At 42.4% G+C, this 8,929-nt stretch overlaps 1 non-coding gene across 1 annotated transcript; it reads right to left on the reverse strand.

Moving 5' to 3' along the window:
* Positions 1-8,597: 8,597 nt before the first annotated feature.
* On the reverse strand, positions 8,598-8,704 carry LOC141609875 (small nucleolar RNA R71). Its single transcript, XR_012527782.1, has one exon. It is a non-coding gene; the product is annotated as a small nucleolar RNA R71 (small nucleolar RNA).
* Positions 8,705-8,929: the final 225 nt, after the last annotated feature.

The raw sequence follows: 8,929 nt of genomic DNA on the forward strand, positions 1-8,929 counted from the left end.
GTGGCCGTCCCGTTCCTTTGATTTGACAATCATGTCATCGACGTACACCTCTACCACCTTGTGCATCATATCATGTAGGAGAGTGGTAGCGGTTCTTTGACAGGTAGCCCCGGGTTGATGAGACCGAAAGGCATGACTGTGTAGCAATATGTACCCCACTGTGTAGTGAATGCTGTTTTGTGCATGTCTTCCTAGCCATTTTAATCTGGTTGTACCCGGCATACCCGTCCATGAATTATAGGAGGGCATGTTCGGCGGTATTGTCTACTAGAATGTCAACATGTGGCAAAGGGAAGTCGTTCTTTGGACTCGCCTTGTTCAGATCCCTGAAGTAGACGCAAACCCGAATTCTTCCGTCTTACTTTGGTACGGGCACAATGTTGGCCACCCAATCAGAGTATTCAGACACTTTGATGAACCTAGCCTTGAACTGTTTATCCACTTCTTCCTTGATTTTCAAGGCCCATTCAGTACGCATCCGGCGTAGCTTCTGCTTCACGGGTTTAGCTCCGGGTTTAATGGGTATCCGGTGCTCTGCAATATCCCTGTCAATCCCAGGCATGTCCCTGTATGACCAGGCGAATACGCCCTTGTATTCGTGAAGGAGATCAATGAACTGTTGTCTTTCCGAGGGGTCCAGGGTTGTCCCTATCCTAAGTTCTTGAGGTGTGTTGTCGGTCCCTACGTTAATAGGTTCGGTCTCCTCAATGATGGGGGTTCTGGTTTCTTGTTTGTCAAGTTCTTTAGCTAGGTGAGGTGGGTAGTCACTCTAGTCAAATTCCTCGTAGTCATTCAGAATTGCATTGCAGTTAAATTGAGACGAGTCATAAGCAAACTTAGCGTTCATTAAGTTGACACAAGCGAAAAGCTCGGAAAGGACAGATATCTCGTGGTCGGTCGGGCGACACAAAGCGAGAGGAGGTGGCCCCCCGGAACAGCTCCGGGTTTTCACCTTTCATGGGAGTGGGGGTGACCCTAGTAGACTCAGACTCTGAATCAGCCACGACTTTGTGATAGAATAGCGGGAAGGGGACCTTGACTGGGACATCAGGAGTGTTAGGAGCTACGACAGACTCTGACTCCGACTCAGACTCAGATTCAGATTCTTCTTCGCTTCCCTCCTTGAACATAGGGCCTTCTCCAGTTGTGATCTTGAGAATGCGGCCTTGGCGATCGGTCCACTTGACGGTCTTCCTCCAGTCCTGTGTAGCTTTCTCCTGGTCAGTGTCGGAGATCAAGGCGGTTGGGTCAAATTGATTGTCCTTCAGGGCGATGTTGATAATGTCCTCAAAGTCGAGGTGTTTGATGTTATCTTCCCCAAAGAGGAGAGTGACAGCTTGTCCATCGAGGCATGACGACGGCTTAAACTCGGTTGATGTAGCTTCAGTGTTGTCGGGGATGAAGTAGCAGTCCTGGAAGACTTCCACACCCGGGTACCTAGCCTTGGCCACAGAGTCATAGATCGGCTCCGGAAAGCCATGGTAGAGCTCTGATTCTCCTTCGGGAAAAAAGTATCCATTAAGGGTCAGATGATAGGGACGGACGAAGGATAACTCCGTGCTTCTTGCGTTTCCGGACTAGGAGGTTTGATACGTGCCTAATGTATAGTCTTTTTAGCCTATTTCAGCACGTATTTCTATGCATAGTTATACTGTTTTTATGGTATTTTGCCTAGAATTGGCTACTTTGGTGCATTTTGTCCTTTTTGTAGGAATGATCGCGAAAGTAGTGGAACCGTACCCTTTTTCGTCCTTTTTGCATGCATTTAGAGGAGACGGGATTGTTCCAGAGTGAGATACTGTATTTGGAAGCGTCGTGGCACGCATTACGAGGCATTCAAGCGAGGACGTGAGCTGAAATAAAGTCAAGTTACTCGATCGAGGACTTTTTCCACTCGATCGAGTGGTTTCTACGTCCCAGAAGTGGTCGATCGAGTACTTTGTACTCGATCCTTAAGTTGCAGAAAGACCATTCACTCGATCGAGTAACTATTTGGTCGATCGAGTGGATTTTGCTGAAGAGTTGGTCGATCGAGTGGTTTTAATCCACTCGATCGAGTGGTTTCGTTGGTTTTGAGCTTTAAACAGCCTGTGAGTTATTTATTTCGCTAAACTTATTTTGTTTGCTATTTAAGCACACTTTACTAGGTTAATTAGGATATCTTTTACCTAGCTTTTCATCGATAAAAACTTTCTACTGAAAACCTTAGTACGTTGCTTCATTCTTCTCTACTGTTACTTTATTTCGGGATTGCTTTCACTTGGAATTTGTGTTCTTTACGCCGGAATCGCATTGATTGTAATTCCTTCTCTTCCTTTAATAATAATTGATCTTTTATTGCTTTAATTCTTCGCTTTCGTTATAATTAGTTTCTGCCCTAATTTTCCTTATTGCAATTTATTGTTTATTTATAATGTTTGCTGCTGGGAATTTAATTGCTGTTAGTTTAATTAGCGATATGAGTAGCTAAACCCCTTTCATGTTGGGATTAGCGGATCTGCGGTAGAAATGTGACGATGTGGTGAATGAATTAGACGAATTAATTACGAGACTCTGTCTCTATAGCAATTTAATTGTACTTATTCGACTTAGTTGAGTGCACGCTTCTATGTCACCCTTTAATCTGGCTAAAATTAATCCTGGATCGAAAGATTGGACTAAATAGGCCTGCTAATAAACCATTTCATTAAAAGAGAAAATACAGCTATTAAAATTGGTTTTAGAGAGAGAAAGCGAGTAGAGAGAGAAAGCTTACATTTCTTCCATTTTTTCAGCAATGGCGAGAAATCGAAGGACTGTTAATACTAATAATACTCCACAAAAACACAAAAATACTAGTTCATCAACTAATAAACACAAAAATAATAGTAATACGATACATATTACAGAATTAAGAGAGATTGTTTGCGCGAAATTACAAGAATGGAGAGTTCTAAGTCAGCGGAGTTACGATCATTCAATTTAAGTAAGGAAGTGAATGCGGTACGGAAATTCTGTTACGATCGAACCGGAGTGGCAGACCGTTGGCGCGAAACCAGGAACGCCATTGGAGCAACCTCGCGTCAAAATCGAAACAGAGGGATGTCCAAGGTGAGCTTGAGTTTTGGGCTTCGTGCTGTCTTCATTTTGTTTTGGGAGCTAATCCTCCTAATCATGTCATGGATGGATATATTCGACGAATTTGGAAGGATTTATCAATTGATAAAGTTGCGTATCAAGCAAATGGTGTTTGTATTGTTCGATTTAATAAACAAGAGGATAAGGACTCAGTGCTTCAGTCTGAACAGCTATTCTTTGATAATAAACCATTTATTGTTAAAGATTGGCAACCTGATGTGAAATGTGTGAAGGATAAACCTGATTTGGTGCGTATATGGGTACGATTGTATAATTTGGATCTTAAATTTTGGGGAAAAGCCTTACCTAAGATAGTAAGCATGATAGGTACATCTATTAGACCTGATCGTGCTACTGAGAAGAAGGAGTATTTGGAGTACGCTAGGTTCATGGTGGAAGTGAAATTGGGGCAAATTCTCGATAAGATTGAATTCATTGATGATAAGGATATAGTGCGATTCTGAGGAGGTCTTCTATGAATGGAAACCTCTGGTTTGTTCTCAATGTTCAGGAATAGGGCATGATGCTGCTATGTGTAGGAAGCATGCTGCTGAGGGTCGTAAGAAACCTGTTCAGAAAGTCTGGAAGCCTAAGGTTCAGGTGCCTGTGAAGCCAGCTACTGCTCCTGTGCAGGTTGTTCCCGTGCAAAGTGTGGAGCCTGTGCAGGATCCGGTGGCTTTACCACAGTGTACCACTCCTGTGGTGGTTACCCCCATCCCATTCAGAGGCAAAGAGATGGCTTCACCAGCTAGTCTGGTTCATCGCATGTCTAGACTTGGGAGGGGCAGCAGTCAAGGAGGACCTACTGTTCTTGAAGTAATTCAACAGTCTTTGAGACAGAGTTTGTTAAATAGTATGGGGAAGGGGAGACCAACAATTATTCAAAATGATTAATATAGGATTTTGGAATGTTAGAGGCCTAAATAAGTGGAATAAGCAAGGTGATATTAGGAGATTCTTGCATATTAATAAAGTTAGCCTGTTTGGTTTGGTTGAAACAAGGGTCAAAATAAAGAATAAGGATAGAATTCAAGCTAGGTTTAGCAGTCCTTGGCAAATTATAGATAATAGTGAGGTTAAAGATAATGGTAGAATTTGGTTACTGTGGGACTCTTCACAGGTTCTGGTTTCTTGTATTAGGAAGGATTTGCAAGTCATTCATGCTCAGGTGACTAATTTGGGGACTGGGTTTGGATGGACTTGCTCTTTGGTGTATGGGTGTAATACTGATACTGATAGAGGTGCTCTTTGGGAATCTCTGATTGATATGAAAGCTACTGTTCAGGGACCTTGGCTTGTAATGGGGGATTTCAACAATGTATTGTATGTGAATGAACGGATTGGGTCTCAGGTGACTGATGCTGAGACTAGAGGGTTTCAGAACTGTGTGGATGTGTGTGGGCTGTATGACTTGGTCTCTACAGGTGCCTATTTTACATGGAACAATAAACAAGAGGGTGATGCTAGGGTCTATAGTAGGATTGATAGGGTCCTAGCCAATGATGAGTGGATCTTGAATGGCCCTAATGGGAATGTTACTTTCCTTCCTGAAGGGCTCTATGATCATAGCCCTTGCTTGATTGAGCTAGGGGGAGATATTGAGAGAAGGAAAGGTCCTTTTAAGTACTTTAATATGTGGGGGAAGCATACTCAGTTTAAGACCATTGTCATGGAGGCTTGGAAGCAAACTGTTTATGGTTGTTACATGTTCCAATTGATCAAAAAGCTCAAGTATCCAAGCATCCATTGAAGAAACTGAATAATGGGAGTTATGGGGATATTGAGAATTCTGCCATGGTTGCAAAATTACTGTTGGAAAGCATCCGAAAACAGCTGCACAATGACCCTAGGAATGTGCGCTTCAAGCGCGAAAAAGAGAGTGGCAAAGAAATTCGTACAAAGAGCTTGATGATGCCAGGATTTTATTCCTAGCACAAAAAGCCAAAGTTCAATGGGTTAATTTTGCAGATGACAACACGAGGTACTTTCATAGTACCATTAAAGCAAGACGTGCCCAGAATAAAATTCTGAAGATTAAAGATATGCATGGGGTGATGTGTACTGAGATAGCTACCATTGAACATGCTTTTGTTGAATACTATCAGGAGCTGTTAGGTAGCTCTACTGAGGTTGTCTCGATCATCCTGCTTGTTGTTAAAAAAGGCGTGTAGTGACTGCTGAGCATGCTAGAGGGATGGTTCAGCAGGTAACTGAAGATGAGATCAGGGCAGCACTCTTCTCTATTCCAGTGGAGAAGGCTCCTGGCCCTGACGGTTATTCTGCTGGCTTTTTCAGAGATGCATATGATATCATTGGAGGTGATGTGATTCAGGCTGTCAAAGAATTTTTCAGAACTGGTAGATTGTTGCAGCAAGTGAATGCTACTGTGCTTACACTTATTCCAAAGGTGGATTGCCCCAACTCAGTCCATGAATTTCGACCTATTGCTTGTTGCAATGTCATTTACAAATGTATATCTAAAATCATTTGTCAAAGGCTAGCTGGAGTATTGATGGATATTGTTAGTATGAATCAGAGTGCATTCATTAAGGATAGAGAGATTGTTGACAATATCCTTATTTGTCAGGACTTGGTAAGGCTCTATGGGAGGAAATCATGCACACCTAGGGCTTTGCTTAAAATTGATCTAAAAAAGGCCTATGATTCCATTGAATGGGCCTTTGTTAAGGATATGCTGATTGCTCTTGAGTTCCCTGATCAGATGATACAGTGGATTATGGTGTGTATTAGCACAACATCCTTCACCATTTCTCTGAATGGATCACAATTTGGATATTTTAAGGGACAACGGGGTTTGAGACAAGGGGATCCTATGTCTCCCTTGCTTTTCACCTTGTGCTTAGAGTATTTCTCCAGGATTCTCAGGGTTGTTACTGAGAAACCTGACTTCAGATATCACTCCCTATGTAGGGGAATGAAGCTCAGTCATCTTGCTTTTGCAGATGATCTGCTATTGTTCTGTAGAGCAGACAAAGGTTCTATTACTATTTTACTGAGAGCTTTCATGACTTTCTCTGAAGCTTCTGGCCTGTGCATGAACAAGGCTAAGTCTGACATGTATCTGAATGGGATTGATGATAACTTAGCTGCACAGTTAGTCAGGCTTGCAGGTTTTCAGATGGGACAGTTCCCATTTAGATATCTTGGTGTTCCAATTTCTTCTAAAAGACTGAGTGTAGCTGATTGTACCAGGGTGGTGGACAAAATTGTAGCTCGAATTAGAGGTTGGGGAGCTAAACATCTTAGCTATGCAGGGAGGTTGGTTCTAGTAAAGGCCGTCCTAACACAGATGCATGCTTATTGGGCAAGGATCTTTTTGCTCCCAAAGGGTGTCCTCCATAAGGTAGAATGCATTTGCAGGAACTATTTATGGGCAGGGCATGCTGAATATAAGCACTCTCCCCCTGTTGCTTGGGAGACTTGCTGCTTACCTAAGGAGTATGGTGGGTTAGGTATCATTAATTGTCATCTTTGGAATGCTGCTTTGATAGGTAAATATGCGTGGTGGATCCATAGCAAGAAGGACAGTCTCTGGGTCCAATGGGTGCATCACATTTATATAAAGCAGAATGAATGGTGGATGTATAAACCAACTCAAAATTCTAGCTGGACATGGAGACAGATCTGCAAAGTGAAAGATATTCTGAAACCTGGTTTTTTGACTGGAATCTTGGGTGGGAATTATACTATTCAGCAGGGGTATCAATGGCTACTTGGTCCTCATTCCAAGAAGGACTGGGTACCTATGGTATGGAACAGGGTATGCCTGCCTAAGCATAATTTCAGTACTTGGATTTATGCTCATCAACGGTTCTTGACACAAGATAGATTGCAAAAGTTTGGTACTGTTACTGCTGGAGTGTGTTATCTGTGTGGAGTGCAGATGGAAACTCACAAACACTTGTTTTTTGACTGCGTTTTCAGTATGCAGTGTCTACTTCTATTGCAAAATTGGCTACAAGTACATTGGCAAGGAGATGTTATGGATTGGGTTCTTCGATGGAGGTGTCGATCTTTGATGAAGAAACAGGTGGTAATGGCTGCAATATCTAGCCTTATTTACAGTATCTGGAATTGTAGGAACAAATGTCGTTTGGAACATTTTATTACTCAACCTCGACAGGTTGTGAGAGGAGTGCAGCAACTGATCAAAATTAGAGTGAACAAAGGTGAATTTATTAAGGGGAGTGTCAAATGTAAGGCTTGGTTACAAAATGTATTAGTGTAGTAGCTTAGGTGTATGATGGATTATGATAAGTGTATGGTGTGATATATTTGAATGAGATTCACATTTTCACCAAAAAAAAAAAAAAAATAGGCCTGCTATAAACAGTAAACTACCCTAATAAGGATGAAATTTAAGTTAGTGGTAATTTAGGATAGAAAGTGGACCGAAAGGACCTTTCAACATCCGTCTCACATTAGTTCGTCTGAATCATTTACAGCTGAGTCACTGGACTACCGTAGTGAACCGAATTCCCGACATGTCCCTTCTCTCCTGATAGTTTAAACCTTTTATCTTGTCTTACTGCTCTTCACTTTTATTTCTCTTTTCCTTTAATCTTGTAGTTTAGAAATCAATTCAACAAAACCCCCCAATTGTTACTTTAGGACTAGAATTAGACAGCCGATAATTACATTACCTCCCCGTGGATTCGATACTCGACTGCCTCTGCTACATTTTAGTTGAGACCGTTAGGTTTTATCTTTGATAGGGTTGCGATAGCCGTGTCAAATTTTGGCGCCGTTGCCGGGGAGGCAATCGTTTAAATTATTTGTTGTTTTAATTTTTAGTCTTTCTTTTAGTTTAAGGGGCATCCGTTCCTTAAACTATTCTTATATTCTATTTGTAGTTTCTTCTTATGCGCAGGTCACAGGGTGGTGAATTATTGCCTTATAACCCTGAGATTGAGAAATCTTTGCGCGAGTTGAGGCGATCAACTAGGGTATTACCGACAGAGGAAGAGCTGAGTACTCTGTCTAGCTATCACGAGAACGCTCTTTTCGAGGAAGACCCACCTTCTTCTCCTGTTTCCACCTCTTCAGCTGAGACCGTCACTTCTCCAGAAATTCCAGTCATGGCTGAGGAAGCGAGTATAGCTAGTCAATCTGAGCCGACAGCTGCGAATCTTTACAAAGGATTCGAATTACCAGGAGATGTCAGAAAATTCGAACCGAAGCCTTCATATATTAATATGGTTGAGAGGAACCAATTCGGGGGAGCTGCAAATGAGGATGCAGCCAAGCATATGGAGACTTTCATTGATTACTGTTGTTCCATACCCCCACCAACCGGTGTGACCCAAGACAAGATAAAAGAAACCATGTTCATTTTCTCACTCCGAGATGCTGCAAGGGAGTGGTATAGGGATCTGGACCGGACTGCTCATGGGATAACTTACTGGAATTCGTTGGCTTTGGCGTTTTACAAGAAGTACTTCTCTGCTTCGAAGACTAATGCTATTAGAGCTCAGATCACGAGCTTTAAACAGGGGCCTGATGAGAACTTTCATGAAGCATGGGTCCGTTTCAAGAAGCTGCTGCGAACCATTCCGCACCATGGGTTCGAAAAGTGGAGTTTATGCAATCAGTTCTATAACGGGCTGTATGACGATCAGAGGGCTATTTTGGATGCTGCGGCTAGTGGCCGGTTTGCTGAGAATATGGGAGAGACTAAGGGGTGGAAGATCATAGATGATTTGGCCACCCATAAGGCTGAGTATGGGAACTCCAGAGGCAATCAAAGAAGAGCTGCTGAATCTTCTTCTGTAGCTGCACTAGAAGCCCTTAC

The sequence above is a fragment of the Silene latifolia genome, chromosome 10 (assembly GCF_048544455.1).
Source record: "Silene latifolia isolate original U9 population chromosome 10, ASM4854445v1, whole genome shotgun sequence".
Lineage (NCBI taxonomy): Eukaryota > Viridiplantae > Streptophyta > Magnoliopsida > Caryophyllales > Caryophyllaceae > Silene > Silene latifolia.